General features: G+C 42.9%; 1 protein-coding gene across 5 annotated transcripts in view; it reads right to left on the minus strand.

Moving 5' to 3' along the window:
• Positions 1-19991, minus strand: part of itprid2 (ITPR interacting domain containing 2) — a 285322-nt gene that overhangs the window by 33473 nt on the left and 231858 nt on the right. The window lies entirely within an intron of this gene.

Below are 19991 nucleotides of genomic sequence, written 5' to 3' on the forward strand. Positions count from 1 at the left end.
CTCTTAATGACGAGATCGACACTCTCTGCAGTCAGACACAATGCTGATGGCCGTGCCCAAGAGGTCATTAAAGGCCTAGATGTTGGTTTTTATCAGGACCCTTGCAAGTCCAGACACTCAAACAGCACGGACAAAATTTTGAGCAATTCAAAATGTTACTTTTTATTGCAAATGGCACACTGACATAGCAAATGTGAATGGGTGGACGGAGGATGCCACCATCTATATGCTATCCCTCTCCTACTTAGGCAGTGGTGCTGTAAGAATGATGTTTCTGGACTTCTCTAGCGCCTTCAACACCATCCAACCTATGCTCCTTAGGGACAAGCTGACAGAGATGGGAGTAGAGTCATACCTGGTGCCATGGATCGTGGACTATCTTACAGACAGACTTCAGTATGCGCGTCTCAGGAACTGCAGGTCTGACATTGTGGTCAGCAGCACAGGAGGGCTGCAGCGGACTGGACTTTCTCTGGTCCTGTTCAGCCAACATACATCAGACTTCCAATACAACTCGGAGTCCTGCCATGTGCAAAAGTTCACTGACGACACTGCTATCGTGGGCTGCATCAGGAGGAGTATAGGAACCTAATCAAGGACTTTGTTAAATGGTGCCACCTATAACTGAACACCAGTAAGACCAAGGAGCTGGTGGTGGATTTTAGGAGGCCCAGGCCCCTCATGGACCCCGTGATCATCAGAGGTGACTGTGCAGAGGGTGCAGACCTTTAAATACCTGGGAGTGCAGCTGGATGATAAACTGGACTGGACTGCCAATACTGATGCTCTGTGTAAGAGAGGACAGAGCCGACTATACTTCATTAGAAGGCTGGCGTCCTTCAACATCTGCAATGAGATGCTGCAGATGTTCTATCAGACGGTTGTGACGAGCGACCTCTTTATTCTGCTTCCCCAGCACACCACCGCATAGAAGAAGAAGAGGGACACCTCACGCCTGGACAAACTGGTGAGGAAGACAGGCTCTATTTAGGCACAGAGCTGGGCAGTTTGACATCCGTGGCAGAGCGACGGGCGCTGAGCAGACTCCTGTCAATCATGGAGAATCCACTGCATCCACTGAACAGGATCATCTCCAGACAGAGGAGCAGCTTCAGCAACAGACTGCTGTCACCATCCTGCTCCACTGACAGACTGAGGAGACCCCACACTATGTGACTCTTCAATTCCACCGGGGGGGTAAACGTTAACATTATATTATTAGTTATTGTCTGTTATACCTGCATTGTTATCACTCTTTAATTCAATATTGTTCTTTATCAGTATGCTGCTGCAGGAGTATGGGAATTTCCCCTTGAGATTAATAATCTATTTATTTCTAGCTTCTCTGACTAAATATTATTCTCAGTAAGTGATCAGTCTTGCCATGTGTAAGGCGTAGAGGGCACATGGTTTTGAACCGTGCCTTGCGTGTTGTGTGTGCCAAGTAACATGTAAGACCAAGCATTTAATTGAAAGTGCTGCGCTGTACAGAAAGCGTACAGAAGGAGTTAAGAATTCTTAAAAACAGAAACAACTAAAGTTTTACAAGAAAAGCTAAGTTTAGAGAAGATACATTGTTTCTTTTTGCCTTTTATTCTACATGTGTAACAACTTTTTTCTTTATTCTTGTGTGGATTGTTTGGTTTGAATTTTCACAAAATATTTTAAAACAAACTTTTGGCCCGAGAGATTTCTTTTGGCACGTGTTGCTTGAACTCGCCCTTACACTCCTGCGGCTACAATGAATAAAGTGAATGCGGTTGAATATTTTATGTTTACAGTTTGCACACACATGTTCACATCTGTAAGCACACAAAAAATCCTAACCTGTCACACACGTGCACATGGGAGGCAGCTGAAGGGTCTAAACGAGAGTAATTCCACACCAGACCACGGCGCGGCGGAGTGCACTGACCTTTTTTGCCTCACTTTCCTGCAGACCGTTCACGGGAAATTCTGCCTGGCCCTAGTGACGCCACTTCCGGTGAAGAACCCATGACTGAAGAGACTTCCTGTTACGACCCTTTTGATGACGTCACGTCCGGGTCTGAAACTATGGAAGAGGACCCTTCCGCTTCCACCCTTGATGACTTCACTTCCTTTTCTGGCCTTTAAAGCTGCCATATTTGACTAACCTAATCAGGTCCGTTTTGAACTCCGTTCTGAGCACATCAGTGCCAGCAGTTCACCCATTTGCAGCCAGGGAATATCACACGGGTGGCTGCCCCAAACCTTTTTGACTCTTCTGTTACCCCCTTTACTACACATGTATTTACAGTGCCCTCCATAATGTTTGGGACAAAAGGCAGAATTTTCTTTGATTTCACCCTCCGCTCCACTGTTAAAAATTACAAAATCAAACACTTCAAACATTGTGATTAAACTGCACATTTTAGACTTTCATTTCAGGAGATTTGCAGACATTTTGGTCACACAACACTAAGGTCGGGTTTATATTTCACGAGTCACGACGCATGCTCCAGGGGACGCTCCTGCAACGCAAGCGTTGTACTGTTTGCACTTGTGCGCGTACTTTACGTAAATCTGGAGGAATCCAGCAGGTGGCAGTGCGAGATATCATCACCGTGAGAGCAGGTTCGGCTTGGAACAGCCATTAAAGTCTGATGACACCTTACCGCAGTATCTCTGAAAAGGATGTTTAAGGATTAAATCCATCAATACAGGGACGTGTCCATTCCAGCTAGCACTGGGCACGAGGCAGAAACAATCCCTGGACGGGGTATCAGCTCATCGCAAGGTGAATACAAAAAGGACATAGCAGGACTAGAAAAGGTCCAGAGAAGAGCGACTAGGCTGATTCCAGGACTACAGGAGATGAGTTATGAGGAAAGATTAAAAGAGCTGAGCCTTTACAGTTTAAGAAAAAGAAGATTAAGAGGTGACATGATTGAAGTGTTTAAAATTATGAAGGGAATTAGTCCAGTGGATCGAGACGGTGACTTTAAAATGAGTTCACCAAGAACACGGGGACACAGTTGGAAACTTGTTAGGGGTAAACTTAGCACAAACATTAGGAAGTTTTTCTTTACACAAAGAACGATAGACACTTGGAATAAGTGACCAAGTAATGTGGTGGACAATAAGACGTTAGGGACTTTCAGAACTCGACTTGATGTTTTCTTGGAGGAAACAAGTGGACAGGACTGGCGAGCTTTGTTGGGCTGAATGGCCTGTTCTCGTCTCGAGTGTTCTAATGTTCTAATACAAGCAGAAAGTCGCATACACTGGCGTAACTTTTATGTCACCATATCTACATATCTTTGGAAGGAAACCGGAGCACACGGTGGAAACCCAGCAGGAAAACATGGAAACTCCAGGTAGGGAGTACCAGTGACATGATTCCCTGTGAGACAGCAGCGCTACCGTGTCACCCCCATGTGTGTAATTATTAACAGTGTTATTATTTAAACGAAATTAACAAATTTATCTGTAAAATGTAACATACTTTAATGCATTTCATCATGAAAGTGATATCAAGTATAAATTTTAGGATTCTAAATGTGCAGAGAGTTCAAACATCAGACATTTAATGTGTTCTGTGTGCCGATCTATTGCTGTCCAGTCCGGAGAAAGCCCTAGAAAAAAAAAAAAAGACAGCACAAAAGGCGGTATGCGAGACTTTTAAAAAATGTATCGTGTCATTACGATCAGGAATATGCGACGCTTGAATATAAAAGTAACACGAACGCATTTGTATGTCGGCATTTTGCTTCACCACATTGAACCGTTCATCAAACATGAAAGCGCGTACATCGATCCTCAAAGCGGCTTTCTGTCACACGTGGATAGTAAACAGAGACTCGGACATCACAGTCCAACTTTTATCACACTGCGCCACCCCTGACTCTTTGCTGGTACTGCAACTCGCGCACGCGTCACATTAAATTTCTGAAGACCTGCTCAAATGAATGCTGGGAACGTGTGGCAGCCACGACGCATGTGCATCTGCGTTCTGAGCATGAAGTATAAAACGACCCCTTATTCTACACGGTCCCCCCCCCGCCATTTCAGGGCACTATAATGTTTGGGCCAATTGCCATCCCGGGTGTTTTTGATCCCTCAGGTAGGTTTCATGGCTTCATAAGATTCATTGACCTGTGTCTACCCTTTGGAGTCTGTAGTCGCCATTGTTCAGCATGAGGAAGAGAGCTTCGGGTCTTCTCCTTCAACCTGACACCATCGGTAATGTAACCGGATGAGCCGGACAATGAGGACAGCAATCGAAGCAATGGGAAAGGTGCAAACAGTGCTTTTATTTAACACGTACCGGTGCCGGTACATAACGACGATTGGACGACGTCACAATCATGTCACAGCCATGTGTGCGTGCCCCTCTGTCAGGCACCTCGACATACTACACATCAAATAAAAATTCAGAGTCTCGTCTTTCCGATGATATAAAACATTTTGACACACAACAACCACAGCACTGACACTAAAGCCTTTTTTACAGAGAAGTAAATACTTTTAAGAGCTGACTTTTCCGACCTTTGACTACCTTTGAAGGCTCTCTGCAAGTCAAACATCAATATTTCCGAGCAGTATTGGTCTCATTCTGTCCGTAAGGCTCCAGGGAATATAATCCAGTAAAAACACACGATAGATCCTCAAAGGGACAAAAACTCCAGAAAATGTTTTTTTAACTCGAGACTAGCTCCGACATTTTTTTTCATTTCTATTGATCATATTAGACGTAATTTGTTTCTGTCGGCAATAACCATGCTAAAGCATGTTACACGGAAGTGTTAGCTTCTGGTTGGCCAATTACGAGGGGTCTGGGGGGTGACTGGCACCTCGTATAGCCAACGAGTGTCACAGACAGCTGAACGATGACGCACAACTCCAAACCCTGGTAGAATCTACCAGTTTGATTGGACGCTGTGAGTGACACTCCAAACTTACAGCCAATGAGCAGCTGAGCACGCCAATATGTAACTTGCCATGCTAACTTGTAAACAAAACGATCGGAGCTGCGCGAAGCTGGCATTTGTGCCAGTCTGCAGACTTGGTGCGTGGTTGTTTATTGTGATTTCACCAAGTTTTTTCGCATTTTAAATATGGATAAAAGTACAGATAAATGTAAATACACTCGATTAAGTAATAGATGCATGTACGCGGCGTGACAGTGATCGATCGTACCAGGGGACGTCTAATGGCAGAGAGCGACATGTGACACGCCCTTGTGCTTTCTGCCTGCTAGTGATTGCTGCCATCAAGTGGCACATGGAAAAACGCTGAGCTGTGTTGTAACAGTTTGTAAAAAAATGTATATAGTTTGTGTGCATTTTATTTAAAAAAGTAAAAAATAATATATATATATTTTTAGCCCATAAGACTTGTTTTGACTATTTTTATATTGAAATGTGTATTTTTATTGTTTTATTATGGAATATGAATTTCCATAACTAATAGAGTGACACTGTGTGTAGATATAGATTCCTTTAGGTGTAAGCTTTCAGTAGAGCCCTCATTGATATCTGTGGGTTGAAGCATTCAAAAGTTATTACACTTTTCCATACGGTCCAAAATGTGGATAATGGTCCCTCTAAAAGCCCTGGACATGCCCACATAAAACTGGTGTAAAATGTCATTTGTACAGGTATTCTTTTCAAATTTGAAATGTGAGTAGTCAACAAGTTATTCTGTTGGTACATAGTGTGTTTCTGTCCCCACCTACCTACTGCAGCTATAGAGGCCTTTATTTTCACAAAAAAACTTAGGCGAGAACAAAAAAAATTCATTTTGTCTGTGAGTTCTAATGTGCCTAACTTTTGATCAGTCACACCTACGGTGATTCTGACTACTAAGGGTGAAACTAGAGAATGTTACCTTTACAAAGAGACCAGACATGTGTTTATACTCCAGATAGTTCAATAACAGCAATGATTCTAATTTGGAGAGGTCGAATTACAAGCGATTTAGCAAAAATGACCCCGCTTGATAAGGGGTTAAAACCAAAACAGTGTCCAAATAAGTCATTAAAGAAATAATCCATTAAAAACAAGTGAAATGTGGAGGTTAAAATAATCCAAATAATTCCATTTAAAAATGGTTCAAATCAGCAGGCTGGAAACTGTCCTCTTTGAAAACCCGGTGCCGCCTTCCTTTTGCTGGCAGCTCCCCTGCTTCTCCCATACGGGCTTTGCAACAGGGGAGCCGCACTATCTGCAGATGTAGCTGCCCTGCTATTATGGTCCGGTTGCCTTCCGTTCCCCCGGCTATGTAGGGCTTCAGCCGGACCGAGACTTGGCTTCTGTCAACGGCCAGGGCGCTCACACTGGGGCTAAACACTCCCGAGCCTCCCTCAACCTTACGCAGCGAGCCAACCTCCTTCTGGGTCACTCCAGCTCCTAAGACTGCTCAGCTGGAGCGAGTGTCGGCCCATCACTCCTCCTGCGGGGCTCACCTCCCAGCTACCTGCATCTTGCTCTCACTCTCCCACTCTTAACCTCCGTTCTCTTTCTTTTTTTTTTTTTATTGCGCTATACATAATGGGGACGTGGCACAGGTGCTGCGATTAGCAGCTCCCGGCATCAATTTTGGATACGGACGATTCCTCACCTGTGCACTTAAGTGAGGAAATGCCCGCACCACCTCGTGTCTGAGAACCGCTCCGGCCACACTACCTCGTCCCCTCTAGAAGCCGTGAGTGCGGCGATTATTTATTTAAAAGCTGGCCTTTTCTTTCTAAGACACGGACCCGCTATACCACAGAGCTGAGCCTGTGATATCCAAAGAAGTCACCATGAGGCTGAGAAACGATAATGGAACCACTGAAGACATCAGCAAGACCTTAGGAAGACCGAAATGAACTGTCCGAAAGAACACACTGGTGGACTCAGTAATCACAAAGGAACTGGCAGGCCAAGGAAGACCTCCACTGATGAAGACAGAAGAATCCTCACTATGGTCAAGAAAAAGCCCCCCAACACCTGACAGATCATACACAGTCTTCTGGGGGCCAATGTGTGTGTGTGTCAGTGATGACTATCAGCAGAAGACTTCATGAACACATAGACCACACTGCAAAATTCAAACCACAAAAACAGGATGGCCAGATTAGAGTTTGTGAAAAAGGACTTCAAAGATTCTGCAGATTCTGGGAAAAGGTCTTCTGGACAAACGAGAGAAAGATGAACTTCATCAGAGTGATGGTGACAGCAAAGTGTGGGGACGAGAAGGAACTGCCCGAGAGCCAACGTAGACCACCTCATATGCTAAACGTGGCGGTGCTGGGGGTGTTATGGCTTGGGCATGTATGGCTGCCACAGGTCCTGGCACACTTCTCTTCATTGATGACAGAGCTGCTGACGGCACAATGAATTCTGAGGTGATTAGAAACATCAGATTTGCTCAAGTTTCAGTAAAAGCCTCCAAAACTCACTGGATGGAGCTTCATCCTACAACAAGATGATGAGCCAAAACGCACTTCTGAGGCCACACAGGAGTTTATCAAAGCTGCAATAATGGAAAATTCTTGTATGGCGAAGTCAGTCACCCGATTTAAGCCTGATTGAGCATGAAGTGAAAACTTAAGGGAACAAGCAGGAGCTCAAGATGGCTGCATTAGAGGCTTGGCAGAGCAGCACCAGAGAAGACCCTCAGCACCTGGTGAGGTCTATGAATCACAGACTGCAAGCAGTCACTGCATGCTGGGATACACGACCAAGAACTAAATATGACAACGGCTTTAACAGACCTGCCATTGCTGTGTGCCAATCATTATGATGCCCTGAAATGTAGAAAAGGTGTTGTGTGACTGAAATGTGCTCAAGTCCCCTTAAATGAAAGTCTGCACTCTACACTTTAATGACAACGTCTGATTTTTTTTTTTGATTTGTGGGGAATTAAGGAAAAATGCGTCTTTATCCCAAACAGGCACTCTATAGAGATACAGGCATACATTTTTATTTAGTGCAGAGATTTGATTTCATAGGCATCTGGAATGTCAAATGACCAAGGAGACAAATCAAAGAATTGAGCGTCTTAAACCGGACAGATTTCCACGACTCCCACCAAAACAAAACCTGTACCATAAAACAGAAATCTCATCCTGCTTTTACAGCGTCTTGAAACTCTTTGTCAGCTCTAAGATGCCGGTGCCATGATTGGCTGGCCGTCACCCACAGTTCTCATTAACGCTGCGTGTCACTGGTTCATTACGTTCTGCTCGCTCTTGTGCGCAGTTTTCCCACACTACATGCTGTAATATACATGGCAGTCGGTCCTCTTCAGGCTGTTCTCATGAACTCTTTGTTACTTTTTTACTTATCAGTTACTGAGAGAACAAGAACAAATAAGTCCAGCGTACTTGTAAACGGCAAATAAAACTTTGAACTTGAAATGACTCAGCCGTTTCTATTTTGATATCCTAAGGCCTTCTGGGACTCGGTGCTCACTGAAGCTCACAGACAAGCGGCGGATCTCAGGCACAGGGTTATTAAAGTTGAATAAATGCAAAACACTGACTTTGGATTTCTAACACAAATGAAAAAGGGCACCGACGGTCCGAGAGAGCATATCCTCTATGCAGAGAGTGCAAAATAGGGGGGCGCTATACCATTAGAAGACATGGACACTGACAAACACGTACACACAAAGCCTAAAATAGTCCAAATATTTCAAGGCTTTCTATTAAAGTTTTAATTTAGACTAAAATTGCATGAAGGCGTAACATGAAGGCAGAAGGTGTGCCAGTCTGGAACCAAAGTCTGAACTAGGGTTTGCCAAAAGTAATCAATGAGCATCAATACAATAAAACCTTGGATTGTGAGTAACTTGGTCTGCAAGAAGGAACAAAAATGTTTAAAAAAATTTGACTTGATAAACGAGCGAGATCTTGCAATACGAGTAGTATGTACTGTGAACGCAGCCCCAAGGTGACGTGGCCGCTCCTCCGAAACCCCCTCTTAAACAGGGATACAATGGGAAATGAACAACGCTTTCCATCTCCTCTTTGCAGGATCAGCTGCTAGCTTGCTGCCGTGCTGCATGATCTGCATTTAAAAAACCGCGTCGCGCCTGTCCTAGCGTCTCTCTTCCCACAGACATCCTCTGCTCCGGTCGGCGCTCCCGAGCCGCCACGCCCCTTTGAGGAGGAAGATTTTTATGTTGTTTTGATCAAGACGCGGAGCTGTGGTGACCGGTTTTGACAGTGCACCCGGATTACTCCTGAAAGGAGGACCGTTTGTTTCCGCCTATATTCGAATAAAGTTTCAGTCTCTTGAAAACCCAACAATAAACGCTTTTTCTGCCGAGCGTTACAGGATCACAACTGAGTCGGTGGTGGTTCTCGCTCGCTGCAGGATTGTGGGTAATCCCATGCTCGGTCTATCCTCAACATCTGTATGAACGTATACCGTATACTAAAGCATTGTGACCACATGTGTGTACGTAACGATTCTTTTCAAAGGTAAAGTGCAAGTTAATTTGTTTTATGTATTTTTACTTTATATTTTGTGTTAATCATTTTTAGATAACAACATTTATTTCTATAGCACATTTTCATACAAAAAGTAGCTGAAAGTGCTTTACATAATGAAGAATAGAAAAATAAAAGACACAGTAAGAAAATAAAATAAGTCAACATTAATTAACATCGAATAAGAGTAAGGTCCAATGGCCAGGGGGGACAGAAAAAACAAAAACAAAAAAAACTCCAGACGGCTGGAGAAAAAAATTAAATCTGTAGGGATTCCAGACCATTACACTAATATTTATATTATTTATTTATTAGATGAATATTTTTGGGTTGTAGAACGAATCATCGGAGTGTCCATTATTTCTTATGGGGAAATTTGCATTGATATCCGAGTGCTTTGGATTACAAGCACGTTTCCAGAACGAATTCTGCTTGCAATCCAAGGCACCACTGTACTAATTTTACATGGTATCGATTCCATAGTCTATTCTACAAATGCACTTCCATTGCGACATGGCTCGTTTCCATCCATGTTTTGGAGTTTCAGCAACGTCAGAGCCTTCAAAGTGGTATGTGGAAATACTGAGGCTTTCTGGCAACGTGGAACAGAAAATCCACAAGATGCATGCAAGCCTGGGGGTGAGAGTCACAAAGCGAGTCAAAAAAATTACAGAAACATTCATCTACTATATAGTAAAACCCTAAGGTCTGAGCAATCTGATTGGTCAATGCATCTTTGGTGCAATTGGTCAGTTTGACTTTGGCAACATGATGAAAGAGGAAGTGCGAGTGTGAGACACATGAGGAAGAGTAATGGCAAATGGAGCTGTAAAAAAGGACTACTGTATCTGTAGTGTGTTCAGGACTTAGTATTCACTCCGGAGTGTCGGTCAGGACATTGGTAAATGATGCAGAGATTTCCACACAGCAGCTCAGAATGAAATTGACTTATTTATTTGAAGATATAAAGTACTGTGCAAAAGTTTTAGGCAGGTGTGAAAAAAATGCTGTAAACAAAGAATGCTTTCAAAAATGGAAGTGTTAATCATTTCTTTTCAATCAATCAACAAAATGCAGTGAATGAACAAGAGAGAAATCTAAATTAAATCAATATTTGATGTGACCACCCTTTGCCTTCAAAACAGCATCAGTTCTTCTAGGTACACTTGCACACAGTTTTTGAAGGAACTCGGATGGTAGGCTGTTCCAAACATCTTGGAGAACTAACCCCAGATCTTCTGTGGATGTTGGCTTCCTCACATCCTTCTGTCTCTTCATGTAATCCCAGACACACTCGATGATGTTGAGATCAAGGCTCTGTGGGGGCCATACCATCACTTCCAGGACGACTTGTTCTTTACGCTGAAGATCGTTCTTAATGACTTTGGCTGTATGTTTGAGGTCGTCGTCCTGCTGCAGAATAAATTTGGGGCCAATCATACGCCTCCCTAATGGTATTGCATGATGGATACGTATCTGCCTGTATTTCTCAACATTGAGAACACCATTAATCCTGACCAAATCTCCAACTCCATTTGCAGAAATGCAGCCCCCGACGTTCAAGGAACCTCCATCATGCTTCACTGTTGCCTGCAGACACTCATTACTGTACCGCTCTCCAGCCCTTCGACGAACAAACTGCCTTCTGCTACAGCCTAATAGTTCCAATTTTGACTCATCAGTCCAGAGCACCTGCTGCCATTTTTCTGCACCCCAGTTCCTATGTTTTCATGCATACTTGAGTCGCTTGGCCTTGTTTCCACATCAGAGTTGGCTTTTTGACTGCAACTCTTCCATGCTGACCACTTCTGGCCAGATTTCTCCAGACAGTAGATGGGTGTACCTGGGTCCCACTGGTTTCTGACAGTTCTGAGCTGATGGCACTGCTGGACATCTTCCGATTTCGAAGGGTAGTAAGCTTGATGTGTCTTTCATCTGCTGCACTAAGTTTCCTTGGCCGACCACTGCGTCTATGATCCTCAACGTTGCCCGTTTCTTTGTGCTTCTTCAAAAGAGCTTGAACAGCACATCTTGAAACCCCAGTCTGCTTTGAAATCTTTGTCTGGGAGAGACCTTGCTGATGCGGTATAACTACCTCGTGTCTTGATGCTGTGCTCAATCTTGCCATGACATGAAACTGTCTTCATGAAACAGCATTTTTTCACACTTGCCTAAAACTTTTTCACAGTACTGTACAGTAATCCCTCCTCGATCGCGGGGGTTGCGTTCCAGACCCCCACGCGATAGGTGAAAATCCGCAAAGTAGAAACCATATGTTTCTATGGTTATTTTTATATATTTTAAGCCCTTATAAACTCTCCCACACTGTTTATAAATACTCTCCGCACAGTTATACAGCATAATCCCTTTGTATTCTCTTAGATATTAGGTAAGATTCATTGAAATTATGTATATAAGTAAAACCTAAATATTATTTTAAAGATATTGAGTGTCTCCGATATCACATGTTACAGCCATTACGATAGACATGCCACCAGCAATAAATACGTACAATGCAACAAAAATAGTATACAGTAAATGTGTGTGTACAGTGACACTAAACGCACATACATGTACTAAGTACTGTAAGTAGAAAATTAATTATGGTTACTCACCAACAATGACACGATGACTTGTCCGATAACAATGAGTTTAATTTTACTGCACAACAAAGGAGAGCGTTACAGCCCTTAAAGGAGCCACTTCAGGTGATTGTGTAGCACTGCCGTTGTTCTTCTTCAATCCAAATCCCTAAAGCAGATTCCATCCAGACTACTGCCTTATTACATCCACTTACAACTCGTTTTGCACCCTGGTTAAAAGGACACTGCGGCCGTAGATCTTATATTCCTTTCCTACTTTTTAAATAAAAGAATCGTAGCCTTCAACAAATCCAAAGCGTTTACCTTTTCGGCAATCGTTAACATCTTCCGTTTGCGCTTGGGCACGGCCCCTGAAGCAGGAGCATATCGTTTTGGAGCCATAATGAAGGGCTTGACTATGCACAAAGATAAACACAAAAGAGCACAACTCTTTACACAGCGAAACACGTTGATGCTGAATGAGCGAGACGAGACTTCCTGGTTAACACTGCATTCAGCAGGCAGGAACTTAACTGCGTGCTCTGATTGGTTAGCTTCTCAGTCATCCGCCAATAGCGTCCCTTGTATGAAATCAACTGGGCAAACCAACTGAGGAAGCATGTACAGGAAGTAAAAAGACACATTGTCCGCAGAACCCGCAAGCAGCGAAAAATCGCGTTATATATTTAGTTATGCTTTCATATAAAATCGCGATAGAGCGAAACCGAAAGTCAAAGCGATATAGCGAGGATTACTGTATACATCTCTCTCTCTATATATATCTATCTATCTATCTGCAGTGGGCTGGCGTCCTGCCCGGGGTTTGTTTCCTGCCTTGCGCCCTGTGTTGGCTGAGATTGGCTCCAGCAGACCCCTGTGACCCTGTAGTTAGGATATGGATATAGATAGACAGACAGAGAGAGACGGACAACATATGCACAAAAGAAAGATGGATAGCCAGATATATACATATATAGATAGATAGAGATATAGATATAGATATACACATATACACTGTGAGTGGAAAAAAAAACACACCAAAATGTTTTTCATCACATCTTCAACAACAGTCGGCCGATTTTGATAAAATTTGGAACATTGTATAAACTTGTGTCAAAGCCTGGTCAAAGCAGTATAAGATCTTACTTATTTATAAATTTGGTTGCCATGGATACGTGCGAACGCAGATGATAAAGTTTGTAAACAAGTTTGACCCTTGCTAAATTTGCAGATAAAAATGGGTTTCAGTACAGAAGACCGAATTTTTATTAAGAATTTGGTTCTGCTAAAGGGTTACAGCAGTCGTTGACTCATAAAAGAGTTCCCACAGAAAGGTTGGAACAAAAATGGCCTCGATGTGCTGCTATGAAAGATTTAGTCGACCGGCACTGTGGACCGGTAACCAGGCAGTGGTCGACCACGCTCGGTGCGTACACTTGAAAACATTGAAGCTGTTAACGATCTTGTACTAAGCCAAGAAGACACACCACAGACTCATAGAACAACTCGACAGCTAGAGAAATCAAAATAAGCCAAAGAACTGTGGTTGAGATGATCCATAAAGACCTGAAGCTGAAGTGCTTGAAAAAGCGCCGTGCACAGCAGTTAACAACAGCCAGTCTACCAGACTTCCAATACGAGACATCGAGGACCTGACGCAGCGCCTCATCTCTGTCTGGGCTGACCTGAAACAGAGTGTTGTTGACAAGGCAATTGATCAGTGGAGACCAAGGCTGAGGGCTTGTGTTCGTGCCAAGGGAAAGCAACTTCTTTAATAAATCATAAAACACTTATTAAAATTACTGTTCCCCATCTTGTTGATAACTTTGAATGAAAAGGTAATCTCATTTTATTTATGTCAAAACACGAAGACTTAAGTTCAATAAGCTAGTGCAGCGATGTTGTTTGTTTGATGTGAGTAATTAATACAACTGTTGTTGGAAAACATATTACATACGCTTTGTATCAAACATTAAGTAAATCAGCCGACTATTGTTGAAGATGTGATGAAAAACATTTTGGTGTGTTTTTTTTCCCACTCACAGTGTAGATATAGATATATATATATATATATATATATATATATATATATATATATAGATAGATCTTTTAAATGTATATCTATATATACAGTATATATCTAACATTCAAATTTATTTAATTCACTCTCCTAGTGTGCGTATAACTACACCATCAGTAGTGTACAAGTTTATTTTAACAATACGGTATTTGTAAGCACATCAAAAACACTAACAGAGCCACCCTGCAATATATACCATACATTAAATATTTCACTATGGATTCTTATCCCACTTTCAAAATGTAAAAAAATTGAAGTGAAAATTAAAAAAATAAATAAAATAAAATGTAACTCTTTAGTAATGTAAGAGTGTGAAACAGAGGAGTTTCTTGCCTCAAAATTCCCTTCAGGTATCACAACACCTGCGGTCAAGGAGGCAGTGCAAAACACAACGCAGGAACGTATTCGGCACTGGCTGAGCCAGTTAGGAATATATTCATAAAACAGAAATTCAGTTTTAAAAATAATGCAAACAAATAATGAAATAGTAAACGAAAAGTGAAAAACTATGAGCGAGATTGTACGCGACATTAATAATGAATATAAAATGAATAACCGGGTTAGGCTTCTTACAATAAAATCTTGCAGTGTTGTGCTATGCCAGCCAGCTAAAGCTTGATTTGCTGTAATCTGTGGCTTATGCACTTTAAGGCATATTTTTTGGGACTTTAAATAATGTGGGCTTTGTCACATCCTCCTCCAATATAAATGAAGTGCCTCCTGGAGTTATTTGTGTAATTTTCACAGCCACCAGAAGATGGAGCCCCAGTGTCAAAAGAGTGGGCTGTTTGCTGCATCTCATCCTCTGAAGCCACAGCGGTAAGAGTGCTGATACAGCGCATCGCTGCACCCACCACATGACAAACCAACTCAAGATCCCAGATTAGGACCCGAGTGCAGCAGAGTCAACTGCTTTAATCCCTGGGTTGGGGTTTACCATCAACAATGATCTTAGGTGTCCAGAACATAGTACAACGGTCACCAAAAACACACACCAGCGACTGTACTTTCACAGACATCGGAGGAAGACCCAAATGTCACCAACAGCCCTCATTGAGAGTTCATCCTGACAGACTACATGGTGTGCATGGCAGCAGGTAAGAATCATAATGGCACAAACCGCATAAAGCATAATTGGCACACAGATACCATCTATGCAGGACATACCTTGGGGTGTTCCTTACCTCCAGCTAGCTAGTGAATGAGAGATCTACTTAATGGATTTAGATTAGGCAAAGGCAACACAAATCATAAAAGGACCAGAATAACCCTGCATGGACAATTTCCATTCTGCTCTTCCCTCAGACAGGTGCTATGAAACGATTAACAGCAGAACTACGAGATTTAGGACCATTTAATGTTAACATTAATAAGGTTGCTCAATAGTCACAGGTGAAAAAACTGCCCGAGGAAATTAAGTTCAGGTTCAAAGTTTATTGTCATGTGCACAGTAAGGAAACGTTTCCCTGTAAAATGAAATTCTTTCTTTGCTATCCACACCAAATGACAAAACCAACGTATAAAGATAAACATAAATAATAAGTAGCAGACACATAAGTAACAGAGGCAGCATAAAGTATAAAAACAGAATAGAAGTATAAAGTGTAATGTGCAGGTAGGTGTGTGATGGACAAGATAGACTCCAGTCAGTTATTTAGGAGTCTAATGGCCTTGAGAAAGAGTTCTTTATCCTGGAAGTCCTGCATTTCATACGTCTGTACCTCCTGCCCGAGGGTAGAAGTGTGAACAGTTCGTGTTGAGGGTGAGTCGAGGCAGTTCTCCTGCGGACTCCGAGTCCCGGTGACCTTCTCTGCAGGCGTTTACGGTCCATAGCATTACGGTGATGCAGCTGGTCAAGATGCTCTCAACAATGCAGCTGTAAAAGTTGGCGAGGATCTTAGTCGACATACCAAACTTCCTCAGCCTCCTCAGAAAGTACAGCTGCTGTTGAGCCCTCTTGACCAGCTGTGTGGTGTTAAGAGTCCAAGTGAGGTCCTCACAGATGTAGACGCCCAGGTATTTAATGCTGCTCACCCTCTCCACTTGAAACCCTCAGATGAATAGTGGCCGGTGAGGTCTCCTCTGCTTCTTCATGTCCACTATCATCTCCTTTGTCTTGTCTTTGTTAAGGGTGAGGTTGTTGTCCTCACACCATGACACCAGACTGGCCACTTCCCTCCTGTAGGCAGCTTCATCCCCACCAGTGATGTGTCCAATCACTGCAATGTCGTCTGCAAACTTTAGGATGATGTTATCTTTGTGGGAGGCGACACAGTCGTGGGTGAACAGGGTGTAGAGGATGAGGATGCATCCCTGTGGGGTGCCCGTGTTTGTGATAATGGAGGCTGAAATCCTATTACCAATCCTGACAGACTGGGGCCTGCCAGTCAGAAAGTCTAGGAGCCACCATTTAGAAACAAACAAAAAAATATATATCTTAAAGATCTCCATTTCTCACATTTATTATACGTTACGGCCAAAATGGGGTGTGTCTGGCCAAATCGGGAAATGGCCAACGTCGCTGTAAATTCACCAGCCAATGTCTGATCTTTTCCTCAATTTTGGGATTTGGCCGGCCAGTATGCGAAATGGCACAGGGCGATCGGCCAAAGTCGGAAGAAAAAAAAAGGCATGAGCAGCGATTTGTTGCTCACTTATTAGTGCAATTGCTTTGAGTGTAGCCTTGGCGGCTCTTCTTCAGAAAGTGGTGTGTTGTTTCACAATTATTAAAGATTAGGTATATAAGTTGTAGCGGTCCGGTGCCACTAAGATTCACACCGTCAAGAAGACGGTGATTTATTTATTTTTATGGAGGAAATCCCAGGGACGCCCTCAGCCTTGGCCCGACCCGCACACACTTGCAAACAGACAAAATAATGCACACTGGGATCAAACAACAATTAACACTAGAATTACCAGAATCTGCGAAAAAACTCGTAAATCCGTCCCACCTTAAATCGCTTCTTAAAATCGTTCACACCTCTCCACCAGCGTCTTTTGTCATCTAAATGTGCTGATAAAATCAGGTTGCACGCAGCCGGCTATTCCATCCCCCCCACCGAGTTAGAACGTGCACAAACTTCTCCCAGCTCATGCCTTGATTGATTTTCTGGGAGTGAAGTGGAGTTTTAGAGTGGAAATAATAGATCGTTATTTGGAATACACGCATTTCATGTCTGTTCCATTTCTACAGTAATCTGTGTAAACACATTGTTAAAACAGAAACGTTTTTTATATTCTAGTAGTAGATGACAATATGTAGGCATAAACTATATAATGTATGAAGCCTGAAGTCCAAATATCAAATAAATACTTTCACAAAAGGTACAAATCTAACACAACAATTGCGCTTTTATTAAAAAATATAACTGCAGAAACAAAAAGCCGCCTTAACATACGACATTGACACCCATTTATTAGGACTACTTCTGTGGCGCAATAGAATCAGCTGCCGACTGGGAATCAAAAGGTCACGAGTTCGATACTGCACCACTCCGTTTTGAGAAGTAAACTGCTCTTAGTCTTACTATTTTAGAATAAAAGCATACATTTGATTTCAGTCCGTAACAGACTGGTGTAATTTATGATCCTTGTAAAGGTTAGCTTTGTTTTTTTTTTTTTAGTCAGTTTTATTATCTCAGCCGCGTTCACGAGCCCAAACACACCCCACCCCTGCATCTGACACTGCTGTTTTCACATAGACGCGCAGTAACAGAGGTAAACTCCGCTCCCTTCTACGTCGGAGCAAGAATGCACGTACCATTGCTTGCATACTAAAGTGTCAGCAGGCACTTTTTGTGGCATTACACAAATTTTTGAGCATGTCCTCTGCACACTACTTGTAACTTTAGGCTTTAGGAAGTAAGTAAATAAATAAAGGTATATCGTGTCATAAAATGATTTCTTCAAAACGTCACATATATTTGTCTCTTTCTTTTTTTAAAATGTGCGTTGATCACTGCCAGCATGTTGTAGCACACCATGAAAGCCATGAATCCGCTATCAGTCCTCAGCACACGCGTAGACAGAAGACGATCCAGACTCGAACAACGAAACAATCTGGGACACAACGACTAATTCATCTACAGAAGGCAGCCAGACAGGTACACGGAACACAAAAAAAACAAAAACAAAAAAAAAAAACACAACACTTTTCCTCTTTGGACACCTGCCCTCCTTTTAAGAGCCACTCTGACCACCTTTGACCCCAACAGCCCCTGCACCCCAGACAGAAGACCAATCGGAGCCTCTGCAGGGACTGCTGGGAGTTGCGGTTTTAACTAATACTAGCACTGCTACAACGTAGGTTTCACATTTCTGTTATCATTTTAGCCCTAAAATAGTGACTTAACACCAGGGACCTATTTTATTGACCTTAAGGTTAGTTTTTGGGCGAGGGGAAGGCCGTCTCAAGTGCCGTCCGCTTTCTGAACAAATGGTAAATGGCCTGTATTTGATATAGCGCCTAACTAGAGTTCAAGAACCCCCCTAGGCGCTTTACAACACAACAGTCATTCACCCATTCACACACACATTCATACGCTGGTGATGATAAGCTACTATGTAGCCACAGCTGCCCTGGGGCACACTGACAGAAGTGAGGCTGCCGAACACTGGCGCGACCAATCTTTCCGACCACCACCAGCAGCCACCAACAAGACCTGCCTTGAGCCATTTCTCGTACAGGATGGACAACTCAGTTCTGAAACTGCATCTGAAAGCATCTTCGCACCTTGAGTGGACAGTCTTACATCAGCAAATCGGATTTTGGCCAGGGAGTTCTCGCCACTTCGCAAAATGGACGGCCAAAATGCGAAATGGCCAGCCAATTCGGGAACTGGCTGAACTTCGGGTTTTGGCCGTAACGTATACATAACCAATGAAAAGTTTCAGAACACCTCAGTTTTAATGAAAATGCATGGAGTTTAATGTCTTAAGGCATTGAACAAATAAACAATGCCAAATAATATATATAAAACCTCATACATATTGAGGATTTGCTTACATTTCCCACAATGACGATGCCTGGTAGACATGTCCAGGGCTCATTTCCTTGCAATTCCACTCCAAGTTGAGGGTCTGCGCTGTAGCAAAATTTCACTCCTCTGTTTTTACCTTCAGACCTGACGATCGGCGGTACAAGGTGCAGCGACGTCATCTCCAGTTCAGCCACTCAAACCCGCCACCTTCCTGTAGAGATGCTTTAAAAGGAACCACCACCCCATCCCAGCAGTCTACGACTCGCGTCTGAGAGACAACCCTGGCACTTTAGTAAGTTTTTGTACAAATGTTTTTTCTTCAGTTACATGGGGAACACTTGCACTGCCGATAGGACCACCACACTAAAATGGATACACGGTTCGGCGCATGCACAGATATACAGTGCGTTGCTGAAAGGACCACAAACCACCCCAGGATCCCAGATTAGGACCCAAGTGCAGCCACACAACGGGTGACACCTCCGCACCACACTATTTCGAATGGAGTGGAAGTGTGTGTGTGGTTTTTATTTTATTTTTTTATACAGTGGCTGGAGTTCCAATCCTGCCAACAGTCCCCTAAGTTTTCTCTTGCAAGGTTGGTGAGGGGGTATAATTCAAGGAATGTCCCACAAATCTAAAATAGCACAAGCAAATGCCTGTATGGATTTTGGCACAACTGCCTTGATTGTCAAGACGGAGGTAAAGAATTTAGGGGTAACTATTGACTCTGACCTCAATTTTAAATCACATATTAATCAGATCACTAGGACAGCATTTTTTCACTTAAGAAATATAACAAAAGTTAGACCTCTTATATCATTGAAAGATGCAGAGAAATGAGTTCACACTTTTGTTTTTAGTCAACTAGATTACTGTAATGCACTCCTCTCAGGATCACCCAAAAA

The sequence above is a fragment of the Polypterus senegalus genome, chromosome 6 (assembly GCF_016835505.1).
Source record: "Polypterus senegalus isolate Bchr_013 chromosome 6, ASM1683550v1, whole genome shotgun sequence".
NCBI lineage: Eukaryota > Metazoa > Chordata > Cladistia > Polypteriformes > Polypteridae > Polypterus > Polypterus senegalus.